The sequence below is a fragment of the Rhinopithecus bieti genome, unplaced genomic scaffold, assembly GCF_001698545.2.
Source record: "Rhinopithecus bieti isolate Rb0 unplaced genomic scaffold, ASM169854v2 scaffold_65, whole genome shotgun sequence".
Lineage (NCBI taxonomy): Eukaryota > Metazoa > Chordata > Mammalia > Primates > Cercopithecidae > Rhinopithecus > Rhinopithecus bieti.
In genome coordinates, this window is record NW_016803344.1 from 5333061 (window position 1) to 5352387 (window position 19327).

General features: G+C 44.4%; 1 protein-coding gene and 1 long non-coding RNA gene across 8 annotated transcripts in view; one reads left to right on the top strand and one right to left on the bottom strand.

Annotated features, from left to right (window-relative positions):
• The window catches only part of RALY (RALY heterogeneous nuclear ribonucleoprotein), a 92434-nt gene that overhangs the window by 59216 nt on the left and 13891 nt on the right, over positions 1-19327 (top strand). The gene's annotated exons all lie outside the window — the stretch shown is intronic.
• Positions 8729-16587, bottom strand: LOC108533671 (uncharacterized). The gene is made up of 3 exons (XR_001886789.1): positions 16428-16587; positions 11340-11573; positions 8729-8949 (listed from the first exon to the last, which is right to left on the bottom strand). It is a non-coding gene; the product is annotated as an uncharacterized LOC108533671 (long non-coding RNA).

Consider the following 19327-nt stretch of genomic DNA (forward strand, 5'->3'; position numbering starts at 1 on the left):
TTTTTTTTTTTTTTTTTTGAGACAGAATCTCACTCTGTTGCCCAGGCTGGAGTGCAGTGGCGCAATTGCGACTCACTGCAACCTCCCCCTCCTTGGTTCAAGTGATTCTTGTGCCTTAGCCTCCCGAGTAGCTGGGGCTACAGGCATGCACCACCACACCTGGCTAATTTTTTTGTATTTTTAGTAGAGATGGGGTTTCGCCATGTTAGCCAGGCTGATCTCGAACTCCTGACCTCAGGTGATCCACCCGTCTTGGCCTCCCGAAGTGCTGGGATTACAGGTGTGAGCCACTGTGTCCCTCCCAAAAATGCCACCTTGGCCGGACGCGGTGGCTCATGCCTGTAATCCCAGCACTTTGGGAGGCCGAGGTGGGCGGATCATGAGGTCAGGAGATTGAGACCATCCTGGCTAACACGGTGAAACCTGTCTCTACTAAAAATACAAAAAAGTTAGCTGGGCATCATGGTGCACACCTGTAGTCCCAGCTACTCAGGAGGCTGAGGCAGGAGAATGGCGTGAACCCGGGAGGCGGAGCTTGCAGTGAGCCGAGATCGCGCCACTGCACTCCAGCCTGGGTGACAAAGCGAGACTCTGTCTCAAAAAAAACAAAACAAAAAAAAAAACACCTTTAACTTTGCAAGTTTATACGGTAGATTGTTCAAAGCACATCTGATCTCAACACAATCCTGTGACATAGAGGTTCTTTTCCAGGTATCATATGAGGACGTTAAGGCTCAGAAAAGAGATGGTGAGTTGTCCAGAGTTTGACAGCAAATTAGTGATAGACCCTTTTCACAGATGCTTAGTGCAAGGCCGACATTTAGTAGATGTTCAATAATTTTTTTTTTTTGAGACAAGGCCTCACTGTGTCACCCTGGCTATAGTGCAGTGGCACAGTCATGGCTCACTGCAGGCTCAACCTTCTGGGCTCAAGCAATCCTCCCACCTCACCCTCCCAAGTAACTGGGACTACAAACATGTACTGCCATGCCCGGCTAATTTTTTAATTGTTTTTAGAGACAGAGTCTCACTATATTGCCCAAATTAGTCTTGAACTCCTGAGCTCAAGCAGTCCTCCTGCTTTGGCCTCCCAAAGTATTAGGATTACAGGCGTGAGCCACCATGCGTGGCCAAAAAATATTTATTAATTGAAAATTTTAATATATTCTCAGGGATCAACTTAAGGTCTCCTAACTCTTTGCCCAGTATTCTTTCCATTAAGATCACTTGGTGGGGCCAGTGGTTGGGTTTCATCTCAGGGTGACCAGATAGTAAAGAGAGGGAGGGCTGGATCTCTGTCACTATTGATATGCTGACAAGGATGGCATTTTCTGGCCTTTGCTGCAGTCCTTATACATACTCCCCACTACAGAAAGCCCAGATTCAGTAGTCTCTGGGCTGCAGACTCAAGCTTTTATTGCCTTTGCTCCCTGTAGTATACTGAACAATGACACCAGTGACCCCCAGCTTCTCACTCTGCCTTCTCCTTTATTTTCTGTCTTATCAGTGTCTTGCCTCTCCTTCTATTCTGCTGATGGATGAGGAACTTGAGCTCATCTCACAAACATCAGCTACAAGGTTCACTGTTAAGGAGTTGTTGTGTCACATACCTTGGGAAACCATTTACTGAAAAACGCCCACCTAGGATTCTTTCACCTGTTCGGTAGCAGAAATTTCACTGGTTGCCAGGGTAATGCTGGAGGCTGGGATTGCAAAGATTAATAAAACAGTCTCTGCCTTCAAGGAGTTCAGAATTTAACGGAGGGAGACAGATATGCAAATACAAAAGTGCAGCAGATGTTGCAGTAGAGGTCAGCAGAGAGTATCTGGGTCCAGAGGAGGGAGTGGCTGGATCTGCCTACAGGGTGGGAAACAAAAGCTTTCCCAAAGAGTGTTCTATAGGGACATCACATCAGTGAGTTTGTACTCAGAACACTCATGGCCCCAGCCACACCACCAGGTCAGAAATTGGTTCCAGGCTGGGCATGGTGGCTTACGCCTGTAATCCCAGCACTTCGGGAGGCCAAGGCAGGTGGATCATTTGAGGTCAGGAATTCGAGACCAGTCTGACAAACGTGATGAAACCTTGTCTCTACTAAAAATACAAAAATTAGCTGAGCGTGGTGGCGCATTCCTGTAGTCCCAGCTACTTGGGGGGCTGAGGCACAAGAATCGCTTGAACCTGGGAGGTGGAGGTTGCAGTGAGCCGAGGTCGCACTCCAGCCTGGGCGACGGAGTAAGACTGTCTCAAGAAAAAAGAGAAAGAAATTGGTTCCAGTCTTAGTTTATTGATGAAGCTGTCTCTCTCTCAATCTTACTCAATGTTTAGAGTATGATATTTTGAGCTATCTGTTAAATGGGGGCAATAGTAATACCATTTTCATTTAGAAAATTCTTGAGCATTTAGCTTGCATTATCTTAACATTATCTCATTGAATTCTCACAACAGCCTTATGGAGAAAGTACTGTAATATTCCTATTTTACAAATGAGAAAACCAGGCACAGAGAGGTTAAATCATTTACCTAGCATCATACAGCCAACATATAGCAGAGCTGGGATTTGAACCCCAGGTAGTCTGATTCCAGAGTCATTTTCCTAAAACAGCCCCAAAAAGAGCCATTATGACCTTGATGTAATTCTTACCTCAAAGGGTTGTTTAAGGATGAGAATTTAAATACTTAGCAATGTATCTTCCATGTAATAAGCAATTAATGTAATGATCATTTATATTACAAAACATTCTTTCCTAAATGCTGGGGTGGATTGGGCTGTTGCAAAGATATCCCCTTCCTGTCTCTCTCCAACTTTTCCTGGCTTTAGCATCTGTGCAGCCTGCCGCTTTGTATCTTAAACAGCATAGATAAGGAAGGAGGTGGGGGTAGGGCATGGGGGCTGTGGTATGTGGCTCTGCTGGAGTTCAATTCAGCAGATACTCCCTAAGCATCCACTCTGGGCTAGAGCCTGTCCTGATGGCAGTGGGGATGCCAAGATGAAATAGATTGTGGTCCCTGCTGTCCAGGAATTCACAGTCAATCTGGGAGGAGAGATGACACCGAAACAGATTATTTTAATACAGTCTCCTCAGATGGATCTTAGCCAGCACATCAGACCCCACTGCCCACAGCTCATACCACAACTAGCAAGGCAAGAATGCCTTACTATTATATTGATTGTGAAAATAATAATCCTGTTAATATCTTTGACATCATTAAAGTCACTGTTATTAATGTAGAAAGTAGTAATATCTTAGAGAAGGTCAGCAGCTACTCGAAAGAGACTTTTAACATGCTCAATTGGAAAAACCTATTTTATTTTTATGGGTAGGAGTGTTCCAAAACTGCCGGTAGGGCTAAGGGTGTCCTTGGCTTGGGGACTATACTGTGGGGAAGGATTTATGTCCACCCAGCCTCCCTCCTGGCCACCCGATGTGCTCCATAGTTATCACATACTTTATAGCTTCTTGTACCCAGGCACATTTTTTTATTTGGCAGAATGAGCAAGAACGGGGGAGGTAGCTTTCTGAGGCAAGACATCTGTCAGGAGAGGCAGTGACTGAGTGCTGAGATTGGCAGGGGCTATTGCCAGGGCAGCTAGGGCTTTGTGGAGTGTCTGTCTTATTGCATATGTTACCTCCAATTAATGGATCCATGGACACCATCAGTGCTTCCACCACATGCCTAGCAGTGTGCCCCAAAATCTCTGTCCTGCTTGAGGAGAGAAGACTAACACATGAGACAAAAAGGGTTTGGCACAAGATGGGATGCTTTTCTTGGGTTGGATTGGTGGTTCAGATGCTCAAAAGCTATAGGGACTTAAGAGTGCCTCCTTACTGAGCACTGGGCTGCACGACATCAGAATGGGTGATGACCCTCTCTTAGTGTCCACAAAGCCCTTTCTGATCTGATCTCAGCTAGGCGCTCTAGTATCATCGGCACCATTTCTTCTTACATCCTGGACCCTGGGCAAACCACAGTACATCATATTATTCACTAAATGTGGGATCTCTTTCAAGCTTCTGTAACTTTCCTTATGCTGTTTCCTCTTAATTGTACTCTCTTCCTGTGTGGGGGTTAACTTCAACTCATCCTTCAGGACAAGATTGGAACTTATTGATGACTCTTCTTGTCTGAGTCTTCTCCCTTTCTTTCTGTGCCTTAGGTAATTGACATGCCTCCAAGTTCCTAGTTGCTCCTGTCATAGACCTCATCAAGATGAAACATAGGTTCTGGTTTTCTTGAGGTCTCCACCACTGACTGAACTATAAATTCTTCTGGGGGAAGATTGTACTTTATTTATTAGCCTCTGTACTTTTATACAGTATCTGGCAGTAATAGGTGGACAATAAATGATTGATAAATGAGTAAATCTTTCTAGCATGTTACTCCTCTACCTAGGAACCCACAGTAACTTCATGGCACTCAAAACTTTGTAGACTCAAAAATTAGTAAACATAGTAGACTATGTATTTTCACATGTACATAAAAACAGCAATGAGGATTTGATTTTCCCTACTAATTTAACTCTACCCTCCGTACCCACCACCTGCCCAATATGGCAATACATGATGCTGCGAGGTTGCCATGAAAGTGACATTCATTGGAAATAACAGTGTAAATTGGTATAACTCTTTTGGAAAGCAGTTAAGCAATGTCTTGCCAGAGCCAATAAAATATTCATATATTGGACCAGTAATTCCACTTCTGGGAGTCTGTCCTAAGGAAATAGTCTAGTTTATACAATAAGCTTTCCCTCAGATGCTATTGTTTATAATGGTGAGAAATTGGAAAAAGCCTAAAAGACCACCAGTCTAAACTATGATAAATCTACTCAGGGAAAACTACAAGCTTTTAAAGCAGTAGTGTAAAAAATGATGCTTACCGAAAACTGTGCGGCAATAAGGACAAATATGCTATAATATATATAATAAATGTATTATAATGCTAATTGAAAAAATTAGACTACAGAGTTGAATGAGGGATCTAACCATGTAATCCAAACATAATGTGCAAGAAAAACACTGGAAGGAAATACACCAACATGCTAACAGTTATGTCCCATAAAGGATTGGGCGTTTAACAGATGATTTCATATGGTAATTTCAAATAATAAGCTTACTAAATATAATAGCACAAATTCTTACCCAAATTATTGGTTAAGAATTTTGAAATAATAAACCAACCAGGTGTAGTGGCTCACGCCTGTAATCCCAGCACTTTGGGAGGCCAGGGTGGGCAGATCACGAGGTCAGTAGATTGAGACCATCCTGGCTAACATGGTGAAACCTGTCTCTACTGAAAATACAAAAAATTAGCTGGACATGGTGGCGGGCATCTGTAGTCTCAGCCTCTGATCTTAATTTCTGTTTTAAACAAAGAAGTGATATGGTAATATATTACTCTGGTGACAGTAGAGGATTATTTAAAGAATGGTAATAAGAATGAAGACAAGGGGGCTACATTCTAAAAATACTGAGGCCAGATATGCAGGGCGTGGTGAATAACTCAGTATGTGGGGGAAACATATATGCCTAATAGAGAACATTGGCTCAAGGAGTTTAATGAGATGTCCAAGGTCACACAGATAGTAAGTGGCTGATCCTGTTCTGTCTGTCCAAAGCCATGTCCTTTCTCCTGCAGCTGAGACACCTATCACAGTTTTGGAGAAACTTTTTTTTTCCTTTTAACCAGTTGCAGTGTAGAAGCTTGTTTAGCGTAGCGCCTCCTTTTTGAGGGGAAGGGGGCCAGGAAGGGTTAATTCTTTCTAAGACAATGACAAGGGGGAAAGACCATAGATACCAAAGCTGCTTCTGTCATGATCAGTTGAACTGATGAGAAGTTCAGTAGGCATTGGGTGTGTCGTACCTGTCGTTTTGAGGGCTGTTTTTTGTGAAGTTGCAGTGGTTCATTGGTTGGCTTTTGTTTGATGCTTAGCTTATGGTAGCAGGGCCTCTTGGACATAAGCATGCATATGTGTACTGTATTACATGCTAATGAACATTTTGTTCATTGCACCAAGTTTATTAATGATGCTGCTGCTGCTGTGGGAGTGAGAGAGGGGTCAGGGTGGCAGCTTCAAACAAGGGACAATGTCTAAGCTGCTCTCTGGAAGGAAGGGTTCACCTGACCATACAATGCCCTATCCCCATACTTACCTCTCAATGACTAATCCAAGAAAAGTTGATTTTTGAACTTGAGTCTATCCTTTGAAGTATGATACTTATCCCTTCGGAAGAACCTGTTTCATATTGACGTGTTCACTCTCTGACCTTGGGTTTACTCTCTGCACTAGGGTTTGCGTAATAGAAAACATTGGTTCAAGGAGTTTAATGAGATGTCCAAGGTCACACAGCTAGTAAGTGACTGATCCTGAATTTAAACCCACTAGGGTTTACTCATTTATAAAGTGAATGACACATAACTACTCAGAGGATTGTTGTGTATAGATTCATTAGCCTTAACTCCTGAAGAGGCTTGTAAGCCACATTAAAGGATTTGAACTTGGTTCTTTATGGTGGGAAGCCCCTGAAGGATTTTAAGCAGGAGGCGGCAGGGGCACACTTGATTGATCACACAGGAGGCAGATGCTTAGTTATGTTTGTGGAGTTAGTGTTGTTACCAGGGAGACAAAGGCAGGGTGGCTGCGACTGTGGCATCATTCTCAGTGGTCCCCTTTAGACCAAACATGTGGCACTGTGGGAGATGATGCTTAGAGCCCTAAGTTATGTTTGGATCAGCACCCTGGAGAGAGGTCACCCCTTCCTTCCTTCCCCTGCCTGAATGTGGGAAATTTAAAATATATGTTGATGCATATGCTGTCTTGTAGGGTCAAGCCTTTGGGGCTGTGAGGGGTGCCACTTAGTGTGTTCAAGAAGGATTGTTGTAATGAGGAAAATACTGATTCCTCATGAAAGGATTTTAATCAACTGCCCTGATACCTGAGGGACACAGTACTTGGCTGGAGTGCTGAGTTTTGCACCATCCAGCCCTTGCTTCCAGCCTGTTGGCTTCCTGCCTGGGTGCCTCTGTCTAGGAAGACGTGCAGCAGCTATCCATCCTGGGAATATTCCTGTCCATGCTTATGTAGCACATCTCAGGGAACAGAACATGTTATCTCCTTTGACCCTCACAACAACCTGTGTTACAGGGATTTTTATCCCCATTTTACAGGTGGGGAACTGTGAACCTCAGAGAAGTCAAGTGCCTTTTCAGGGTCATACAGCTAGTGGAGACGGGATTCAGGCCCCAGCGCTCCACAGGCAAGGAGAAATCCAAAGCTAATAAGCCCCCATTACTATTTTAACGTAGAGCTGTGCTTGTTGTGGGAGGAGTTAAGCCTTCCTCTTACACGGGTTGGGAAATGAGAACAGGATGCGCTACCACAGCACAGCCTTCTGCACTGACTCAGAATACAGCAGCCACAGAATGTAGAAGTTCCATCAGAGACACAGAATAGTGAGCAACTGGGGGCTTCTTGCAGTATCAGTCCCTGGGGCCCTGTTGCCCAGCAGGGGAGCTTAATCTGCTCTATAGGGTCCTCAAAGCACAAGGAGGCCTTGGTGGAAACCTTTGCTTAGGGTCCTCTTCCTGCCTAATTTCTCAAGTTGTATTCCTTATGAGCTCTGGCAGCTGCAGTGTTCCAGATGCTCATTTATTTATTCATTCATTCAGCACTTAATAAGTACCTATTCCGGTCTTTCCTTTTATGTTCAAGGCACGTTGCCAAATACTAGAGTTTTGGTGATACACTTGAAGAGACTTTATTGCATCCACAGTCATAGTATTTTTTTCCTTGATCACAGTTCAGCTCTAGATTAATGTTCCATTAGAACTGACTACCTTCTTTTTATACTCACATGGAAAAGTTGTTGCAGGTTCCAACAACAGCAATAATAATTGAGATTGAGCATCCCTAAGTTGAAAATCCAAAATTCTCCAAAATCGGAAACTTTCTGAGTGCCAACATCACATTCAAAGGAAATGCTCATTGGAGCATTTCAGATTAGGGATGCTCACTCAGCTAGTTAAGTATCTGCAGATATTCCAAAATCCCTAATCTGAAACACTTCTTGTCCCAAGCATTTGGATAAGGAATACTCAACCTGTAGCATCAGGAGCTAATATATTTGCATGCTTTCTGTTGTGCTGGACACTATTCTGAATGTTTGCATGAATTATTTTACCCTCTAACAACCCTAGAGATATGTATTGCTGTCTGCGTCTTACAGGTGAGATAGACACTTCCCGAAGGTCATGCCATAGCCAGTTCAGTAACAGAATGAAGGCGTTTGGTTTCAGTTCTCTCCTGATGACATTCCATGTCCTCTCACACAGGAGTAAAGATTCAGGCTTTGGCTTCTGCTTGATGGGAAGCCATGTATTTAACTCCTACACACAGCAAGCTTTACCTCTTTCTACACTGTGTCGTATGACCCACTCAGCTCTGAGTTATGCTGAAAGATAACACTACATAAGCTCAAAGCAAAAAGCAGTTTTGTACACTGATGAAAATTTGACCGCACACGTGGAAGATTGAAGGTGCACTATTGTACCTTTGAACACTGGTGAAGAGCTACTCAATTTGCCCCATCATAGTCTTAGGTAAGTACAGTAGCATTCAGGAATGAATCTGGTTTCCATCCCTCTCAACTCCCTAGATGGAGAGAGAAGACTGGTTTGTAAACAGCCATGATACAAGACAGAAAATGAGAAAACCTTTTATTCCTTTCACTCTGCTGGCTAGTTTCGTCGTGTTCTTCAAAGTATGGAGAGAGAGTCTGGAATACCAGATTCTTCAGAAATACATACTCAGGCTCCAGGAGAGTGGTTCCAGTCCCCCATAAGCCTAGATCGTCTTCCCTTGCAGGATGTAGCATGATGTAGAGCAGAGACCAAGAAAATCACCACTCGAAGTTCTAGGTGGCAAGTCCTTAGTCTGCCTGTCCCCTTCCCTCGAGAGAGAGAGAGAGAGGAGAGAGAGAGAGAGAGAGGAAGAGGAAAAAAAATTGGATAGTTTTGTAAATTAGTCTGACACCGATATCTAAAACAATCAGGCTCAAGGACTTGGAAAGAAATGAAGTAAACTTCATGCTTTCTTTGCTTTGGTTTCATAGAAGTTCACAGTTGGGCAAGAGTGGCTTAGAGCTATGTTACTCAAAGTGAAGTTTAAAAAGCAAAACAAAAGAAAAAACTGCTTTTTCACCACAAATAGTTTTGAGAAGTACTGACTTATTTAGTGTGACAATGTGAAAAATAACCTCAGTCTTTTGATTGTAAAATGAGATTAATAATACTTGCCTCAAAGTGCTGCTTTGGGGATTATTTGATGGTAAATAATGTTTTGAGTACTTAGTATTTGCCTACTGCTGTGCACTGTACGTGTATTATTTAATCTTCTCCCCAATTCTGTAGTAAATTTTCTGAAACTTTGGATAGGTTATAGGATTTGCCAGAGATCAAAGGTGTGGTAAGTAAGCAAGTAGGTAGGATTTGAATGGGAGTTATGTGGCGTGTTCTGTGTAAGGAGCCTGTTCCCCATGTGGGCTCCCTTGTCACTGTATCACTAATGGTAGAGATCTGCTTTCTTTTTTTTTTTATCACTGACTCTAACTTACTTTGTTACCTTGGCCAAGTCCCTTTCTCTGAGCCTTAATTTTTCTTATTTACCCTCAAGGGTATGCCACATGACCTAGGTTTTTTTGTTCCCTAGATCACATGGCATATCCTAGGAACCAGGGACTTTATTCATCTCTGGTTCCACAGCATCTAGCTAGATAGGCCTGGCATATAATGAGTATTCAGTACTGAGGCCATTGGTTACTCTAGAGGATCTGTAAGATTCCTTTTACTCACTACTTTCTTTGAACATCCTACATACTTTATCCTCTGCCTTCCCCACCCTTCCTCAACATCATATTTCCTGCCTAGTTCATAGGACAGCATGACCTTATTTCCTTATGTCTGCCTGTCGTAAGCAGTCTTGATCCTGCTGTACTTTCAGACAGCCCACGTGGTACCCATGTTTTTATTGTCTGTGAAATGTGTCTAGGATAAACCACCAGGGATATAAGTTAAGGGGTAGAAGGGGCCTGCTCACAAAATCAGAAGAACACTCTTATTCCATTCCTACCCAGTTGGGCCTGGGGCTACGGCAGCCCTGCCAGGCCTGAGTAATGGCCATAGCTTGGAGCAGGGTTTTCTTTGAGCTCCATCGGGATTTCCAGTAATTGGAACATGGCACCTTCCAACTTGTAATGGATGGCAAAACAAGAGGGGCATTTGTCACTGCCTGACTTCCCTGTGGGAAAGAGGCTCATAAGTCACAGCCAACAAACCCTTTGATGACTTTTAAACTTCATTTACAGAAAAGAATAGCTATAATCAACCAACAGCAAGCAGTGACTAATCTTGCCACATTATCACTGTGAGGAGCCAACCCTTAAGGCATAGGAAGGGGGCAGGGGTCATCCCCAATGCTCACAGCAAGTGCTGATTGGCTCTTGGACTTGAGAGTATGCCTTCAGCTAGGCCCTGTGAGTTTATGCTCAAAGGATCGGTGTTAGGAGGTAGAGGAAGAAACTGACCAGGCAGATACAGGGCATGCCCAGTTTTGAAGCCGTTCTGGGCCAAGATTATGAGATCAGCTCTGGTGTCGCACATATTCATCCTACCTCTGCCATTTCCTGGCTTGAGTGAGACCAAACACCAAGCCTTAGTTTCCTCATATGTGAAATGGTCATAACATATATCATCACTATCTCATAGCAAAAGCCTTAGTGCAGTTCCTGGCATGTAAGTACTCCTCAAGTATTGATGATGATTATCATGATCACATGTTTGGGCCTGGAGTACCTTTTGTGGTCACATGGTTTAAAACCTAGGTTATATGGCATGTCAGCAAAGCCAGGACCATTCTTCTGTGGATGGGGGCTCAGTGGGAGCAATCTAATGGAACGGGAATAACACAGGCTTTAGAATCAGACAAGCCTTTGGGTCTTTCCATCCAAAGCATGCAACTTAATGTGACTGTAGACAAATTAAGTTGTTTCTGAGTCTCAGTTGTATCTGTAGAGTGCAGGTGATACTACATATCTCAATAGATTGTGATCAGGATTACAAGCGATTATGCCTGTAAAGTTTTCAACTCAGTGCCTGGTATAAAGTTCTACATATTAAATTGTGTGTTCCCTTTTTGTTCTCCCTCAAGGCAAGAATAAGTATGCATCTCTCCAGGGAAGCAGGAGACAACAGTGAAGACATTCTTGTATTTCAAACTTCTATTTCCAGCTCCATGTACAGGAGGAAGAGGAGAATAAGGGGATAAAAGAGGAGAAAGGGATACCTTTTGTATATTGTTCCTTCCTCCTGCCAGGCCTCTCCCGCTGTCACTACTCAATGGGAATTCCTCTTAAACACTCTCCCTTTTGGTAGAGCCTTCCATGCTGCTCCTACCCCTTCTCTGATCTCCCAGACTACTTTGCTTGGACAGTAGACCATCTCAGGGCATGTGTGCCTTGTGGCCATGATAGATGTCCCCTGCTGGACGGGGAGTTGCTTGAGGTCCCAGACCCAACTGCTGAATAAATAAATAAATGATTGATTTGTTAGTTATTTGATAATACCCAGTCCATAGTTAGCTCCATATTTGGATATTTGTAATTACGATCAGATGGACAAGTAGGTGTTTGGATGACTTCTATGGCAAAAAATAAAGAGGCTGACAATCATTTGTAGGTCCTTAATTCTAACCTAGTATCAGGGATTATAGGCATAAGTTACCTACCCATCCCTCCTTAACTTGTCCCCTTCCTGGAACTAGGAAGGGGAGCTTGTTACAGATGGTAAGCCTCAGCCTAAGGCCCCAGACAAGAGTAGAGTTAGTGTTCAGGATGCAGGAGGGTGGGATTATATACCCAGACAATGCTATGGGGAGATAACTGAGGCCTGCCTTCTGTTTCTGCTTTGGGGTGTCCTCTCAGGGCCTATCAGATATGGATACCAATGTCAGTAGTATAGGACCTCATAGTACAGTTGAGGGGTGAGAATGACTCAGCAAGGCTGGAACCCCTCCTGGCCGGTATTCCCTTCTCTCCCAGCCCCATACAGTAGTAGTTTGACAGGAATGGGGCGGGGACACCTTTATGAAGTTTCTAGGTTTGGTTGCAGATACTGGGACAAGGGAGAACATGCATAGGCTGCCCACTCCCTACCCCCAGCTCCCTTAGTCTCAGGCAAAGTGTGGTGCACAGGGAGATGACATAGTAAAGAACATGTCATCTTAGGGCTAGGATGTGGAGGAGCTAGAGTGCCAGGCTAGGTTCATCTGTTTTCATAGAGCATTTGGGTTATCCAGTTTCTTAATACCTACTAGTCCTACCCATTATACCGGCACTTTACTCATATTGTCTCCAGGAGGTTGGTATAATTTCCATTTTACAGTTGAGGATTTTCAGGCCCAGCAAGGTGAAAGGATATGGCCACAGTTACAGTTTTAAGTGATAGATCTCGGATTGGAGCTCAGTCCTGTCTGACTAGAGCCTGAGCTATTTTTGCTATTTCATATGCATTTGTCCTTTGTTACTACGATACCGTCTTTAAAAACAGGTTCCCAGAGAGAGGGCTTCTTGAAAAGCAAGTAGAGCAGAAGACTGGGGAGCGCTGTGTTTCCCAGCATCTCCACAGTGCCAGCACAGAGGAGGACATTCAGGAAATGTTTGTTAAATGAGTGAAGGAGATAGGAACTGGGTAATAATAGAAATTGGCATAATCCGTATCCTTTGATAGTATATTACAGATGCAACAGAGCACTTTCACATCAGTTAGCCTAGTTGATTCTTATATTGGACCTGAAAGGTAATCAGGGAAGAGATTATTTCTGTTTTCGGATTAAAGACGAGAAGGCCTAGAGAAGTTACGTGACTTGTTGCAGGTCACATGACTAAGAACAGCAGAGCCAAGGCCAAGCCTTCTGGACCTGTAGCCTCTAGTGTTTACACTTCACCCATTCAGGAGCTTTTGCTGTTTGACATGCAGGGAGCTGACTCTTGAGAATGGTCAGGAACTAAAGAGCATTCCTTGGGAAATTAGTCCTGTCTGGCCAGTAATAATCATTTGGGCACTGCTAATGAGCCAGGACTTGGCCAGTTTAATGAGATTAATAGATGTTCTGTCATCCCTGGCTGCCTGATAAAAGCAGAAGCCTCTAGACCAAGGAGGCCCTGGACACTGATGAGTCTAATTGCTTGACTTTCTCCAGAAATAGCCTTCCCATCACTAGTAGCTATTTTCCTTCTGAACCACCCGGATGTCCCCAGGGTTATCTACGGGCAGAGAGCTGGCCACAGGCTGCTGTTACCCTCATCCCCGTGCTGGAGAGTAAGGCCAGAGGTGCCCAGCAAGACTGAACCAAGACAGAGACTATAAATAGCACTGGGGGCATCAAGACCTAAAGCAGCAGCTCCTCCCTTGAAATGAGCATTTCAAGAGGAAGAGATTCAGTGCTGGGGAGGATTTACAGAGTTCTCTGAGTGCCTGAGACTAGACTTGATCTGATAGGCATTATTGGGAGCACATGAGGGGTGACATGGCAGAGTTATAGAGTGTTAAGACAGCCATTGAGACAGTGGAATGGAGAGTGTCGAGTAAGAAGCCTTGATTCAGGACCCCTAGCTACACTCCCCTCACCAGCTGGTTGACCTTAAGTAAGTCACTTATCTTTGCTGATCCTTTTTTTTTTTTTTCACTTATACAGTGGGATGGGATGGGTGCAGTGGCTCATGCCTGTAATCCCAGCACTTCGGGAGGCCAAGGCGGATGGATCAGGAGTTCAAGACCAGCCTGACTAGCATGGTGAAACGCCATCTCTACTAAAAATACAAAAATTGGTTGGCTATAGTGGTGGGCACCTGTAGTCCCAGCTACTCAGGAGGCTGAGGCAGGAGAATTGCTTGAACCCAGGAGGCAGAGGTTGCAGTGAACCAAGATCATGCCATTGTACTCTAGCCTGGGCTACAGATGTCTGGTGAGAGCCCTCTTACAGGTTCATGGACAACCATCTTTTCATTGTGTTCGCACATGGTGAAAGATGCAAAGTAGCTGTCTGGGCCTTTTATTTATTTTGTGGAGATGGGGTCTTGTGATGTAGCCTAGGCTGGTCTCCAACTCCTGGCCTCAAAGGATCCTCCCACCTTGGCTTTCCAAAGTGCGGGGATTACTTGCATGAGCCACTTCCTGGCCTGGGGCTCTTTTTCTTTAAAGGCATTAAACTCATTCTTGAGGGCTTTCCCTTCCCTTTGGGACCTAATCACTCCCAAAGCCCCACTTCCTAATACCATCACAGTAGGGATTAGGTTTCAACACAGATTTGGTGGAGGAGGCACACTCACACTACAAGAGATATAAACTGGCTTTTGTTCACTAAAATTCTGTGCAACCATGGGGAATTGTAGTAGAAAAGGGAAAGGGCAAGGACCAAGGAGAGCGTGAGTGGCTGACGCAAGGTAACATAATCTTGCTGGGGAAGTCAGAACCCAGGGCATCCCTGTGCCATGTGCAAGATATCTGCAGATACCTGTTTCTGAGGTCCTGATTCCAGTTCTGGCTTTGCTCTGTTAACCAATTACCTTGCTTCTCTGAACCTGTCTCAGTTTCCCTATGTCAAACAGCTCCTCACAGGGCTGTTGTGAGGATTAAATACTGTAATACCATGCAGCATTCAGTAATTAGTGGCTGTTCTTTTTTTTTTTTGAGGCAGAGTCTCGCTCTGTCGCCCGGACTGGAGTGCAGTGGCCGGATCTCAGCTCACTGCAAGCTCCATCTCCTGGGTTTACGCCATTCTCCTGCCTTAGCCTCCCTAGTAGCTGGGACTACAGGCGCCCGCCACCTCGCCCGGCTAGTTTTTTTTGTATTTTTAGTAGAGACGGGGTTTCACCATGTTAGCCAGGATGGTCTCGATCTCCTGACCTCGTGATCCATCCGTCTCGGCCTCCCAAAGTGCTGGGATTACAGGCTTGGGCCACCGCGCCCGGCCTTTTTTTTTTTTTTTTTTTTGGATGGGAAGTCTCGCTCTGTTGCCTAGGCTGGAGTGCAGTGGCGTGATCAAACAGTTCTCCTTCCTCAGCTTCCCAAGTAGCTGGGATTACAGACATACACCACCATGCCTGGCTTTTTTATTTTTCCTTTGTTTTAAGTAGAGACGGGATTTTGCCATGTTAGATAGGCTGGTCCTGAGCTCCTGACCTCAAGTGATCCACCCGTCTTGGCCTCTCAAAGTGCTGGGATTACGGGCGTAAGCCACTGTGCCCAGCCAGTGGCTGTTTTTACTGTGACGGCTCTTGGGGTATCTCATTTACCGAAAGTTCAGAGGTAACTTTTAGGACTTTTTTACCTTTGCAAACCCCTGTCACTTTTCTCCATGTTCAGGCTTGGCTCTCCTGTGTTCAAAAACAATTTCTAGCTGAACTGTTTCAACTGGAAAAAAATGAATTTGTTTTTGCCACGTTTCTTCTGCTCTTACTAGCCTGGAGAAGCAGGCCTATCCCTTTGAGCTGTAAATTGCATTTCAAAGCCTCTGTCCCTAGTGGATTTTAACTAACTTAAAAGGCCCAGCTTTTACGCAGCAATTGTTTGTCCTGCAGGTATAGGTGAAGGCACTTATTGGGGAGCCAGTCCCCAGTTTTCTGAAACATGGCTTTTTTTTTTTTTTTTTTTTTTTTTTTTTTTTTTTTTTTTTTTTTTTTTTGGAGACACTGTGGTCTCTCCCAACTCCGCACTGTCTTGGGGCCTGTCTCTCACCAGCCCAAAATGAAATACGGAATATAAGGACCCTAGACTTAGCGTCGGAGGACCCATGGGGTAATCTTGGCTCTGCTACTCACTAGCTGTGGCATCCTGGCCAAGTTTTTACTGTGGGTAAAACTTCCGTTCCTCCGAGTGAGAGCATTTATAAGCTCCATGTGCACACAGGTCTCTGCTCATCTGACATTGCAGAAGTCTCTAGGAACAAATTTGCTTCTCTCCCTTCCCCCAACCACCAAGAACAGTCCTTTAGCTCATTGCTAAACCTAGGACCCCTGGGGGCTGCAGACACCTTGCTCTCAATTACACAGCTAATCTGAGAGGCAGAGCTTGGCCCTGGGCAGGAAATAGCTTACCAAGTCAAGTAGCTCCTGCTGAATGGATGTCAATACTTTCTAGAGCTGCCACTCTAAGCTAGGTGGAAGCCTTGAAAAGCATAACAAGAATTGGGTGGGAGGGATTGAGTTGGTCTGTGGAGGTAGGTGTTTGGGTCAAAGATTAGAAAAAGGTATCTGGGACCTCTGCCCCAGTGGTCCTCACCACTTAAGGCAGTCCACAGCTAGACCTTCTCACCACCTCCTGGGACATATGTTGAACCACTCCCTCCCTAATATTGATTGAACACTTACTGTACCTCAAGTTTTGTCAGGCCTGCCCTGTAACATTTGCAGGGCAGAGTAATAAGAGTACAAATAGAGACCCATGTACCATATGTTTAAACATTTGAAGGTTCTAAGTGAAGCTAATAAATTGTGATGTCCCTAACAACTTGGAATACCATGTCTGAATTTAGAATTCTTGGACTCATTAGGATTCTGTACCTGAACCTAGCAGTTCAGGGAGACCTAGTCTGGCCCCACCTCCTTTTCATTCCATTTCCCAATTCTATTCCTCACTTAGAGGAGCCTCATCAACATGTGTGTGGTCACTCAAGCCTTTCCACACCCCCATAGATACCTGTCTCTTTGGGCTGAGGGAGTCCACACAGCAGTAGCACATCCTGCCCATCCTGCTTCCAGAGGAGTGTGCAGGGCGTGAAAGTGGATAGAGGGCTGTTTAGACGAGGAGCTCAGAGGTTGGGTGCCTAGAGCATGCCATAGGTGAGCATTTCTCCTTTTAACTGCAGACTTCTCACCCAGAGCAGCACTTGCAACCACATACATACACTTCCCAAGTCTCTCCTCTACAGATCAGAAAACTGATGTTCATATGCCATGGCTTCTGGCTGCCCCTCCTTGGCATTATACAGAATGTGTTCCACTCTGACCTTTACCCTCATCTAGAATGGGGCTTGCAGATGGCAGTATTGGAATAAAGAGGTGCAAGCCAGTGTAATTACAAGATCTTGTGAAAGACTTTAAGGTTTGCAAAGTTCTTTTATGTGCATCATTCCAAACCCCAGGGAATGAGAGAAAAGACTGGCAGAGCCAAACCTTAAAAACTTGGCTCACCAGTCAGGGAGGTGAGTACTGATCTTGTCACAATACCATGAACAGCTGTTCTGCAAATGCTTCCTGCTCAGTGGTGCTTGTGGCTCCCAGTAGAGGTCACTCTGTCTCCATCCACACCCCAGGCTTGGTTGACTCCCTGTAGGCAAAGCAGGTGGCTTCTCCCTGGGCCAAAACTGTAGCTCTTTGAGCTGAACTACCTAGGAGAGAATCATCTGATGCCCACACAGGGGCCCTATTAACTTCTTGTATACCCATGGATAGACAAAGAATTAACCCTTGAGTGGCTTGGCATCCATGTAGGAGAGGGACTGTCAGCGAGAACTGTGAGGAATGGCAAGCCCATGGGAACAACAAGCATTGAGCATTTCCTGCCGCATATGCTATGCACAGTGTGTTATTCTTTGTGTCCCTCACTGCCTAATAAGTGTAGATGAGTGGAACCACAGGTAAACTAACCAGAGTCTGTCTCTTTCCAAGTCAGTTCCAAAGCTGGAACCAGCCCCTTCATCAGTAGCAGTGATGGGACCCTCTCAGCCCCTTTTCTTTATCTGAGATAATGCACTCCTGACTCCAGTATATCCATTAGGTAAGCCTAACCCCAGGAGCAGTGTCTTCCCAAGTTGGGCTCAGGTCCAGCCTATGATTTCGTTGTAAACAGTACCACTTGCTGGTCAGAACATGCCAGCTTCCAGGCAGGGAGGATTTAGGAGAAAAGTCTCTTGTGGGATAAGAGATACAGATTTATTTTTTCCAGTTCACTGAAAAGAAAATCCCCCAAAGTATTAGGTAAGTAGGCTGGCAGACTGATGAAAGTTTTTATATATGTTCTTTGGAGTCTTCTATCACCTGAAATGGTCCTAAGGTTAGGTTATTGAGATAGAAGGGTTCCAAAAGAGAGCGGCATCAACCCATACCCATGAGCAGAAGACTGGGCCGGGAACCGCGAATGCCAAGGCTTAAGTTAGGCTTTTCCTACTGAAACTGAGCTTTTCTCCTTTTCCCTTTCCCCATGGTGCCAATGCCTAGCCATAAACTGTGCGGGAAAAATTTGTACAGCCCTTTGGGGTAAAAGACCTGACCAGAATATAGAGAGCAAAGGGTAGGTGCAGTCTTATGTCTAAGCCAAACAGAAAAATATTTGAACGAGTTAGTATTAATATGGGTAACTAAAAAATAAATTTATTAAAAATAATTCTCAGGTGAATGTGCTGACTTTCTGTGGTATCTAAATCGGCTTTGGCTCTGGGAAGCAAAATGATAAAGTTGAAAGAAATAGACTTTAGGGACGGACTGACCTGGGTTTGAATGCTCGTTACTAGTAAGTTAATGAACTTGTCAATTAATTTCTGGTAAAATATGAGTAAACATGACATTCATTTGTGGGATCTTGGGATTATTCAGTATTGTATGCCACCCTTAGCCCACAGCGAGTACCTGGTGAGGCTTTGTTTTTTTTTTTTTTCATAGGATGAAAGGCATACAAATTTTGTTTTAACATGCATAGCATGAGGGAATCACAGAAGGATGATTACCCAGTAATCCAATGGGGTACAGATGTTTATAAACCCTTCTTTATAGGGGTAGGGAGAAATGTGGCAATTTGAGGCATGGTGAAATTTTTTTTTTTTTTTTTTTAATTTAAGTTCTAGGGTACATGTGCATAATGTGCAGGTTTGTTACATATGTATACTTGTGCCATGTTGGTGTGCTGCACCCATCAACTCGTCAGCACCCATCAATTCGTCATTTATATCAGGTATAACTCCCAATGCAATCCCTCCCCCCTCCCCCCTCCCGGTGATAGGGCCCGATGTGTGATGTTCCCCTTCCCGAGTCCAAGTGATCTCATTGTTCAGTTCCCACCTATGAGTGAGAACATGCGGTGTTTGGTTTTCTCTTCTTGTGATAGTTTGCTAAGAATGATGGTTTCCAGCTGCATCCATGTCCCTACAAAGGATGCAAACTCATCCTTTTTTATGGCTGCATAGTATTCCATGGTGTATATGTGCCACATTTTCTTAATCCAGTCTGTCACAGATGGACATTTGGGTTGATTCCAAGTCTTTGCTATTGTGAATAGTGC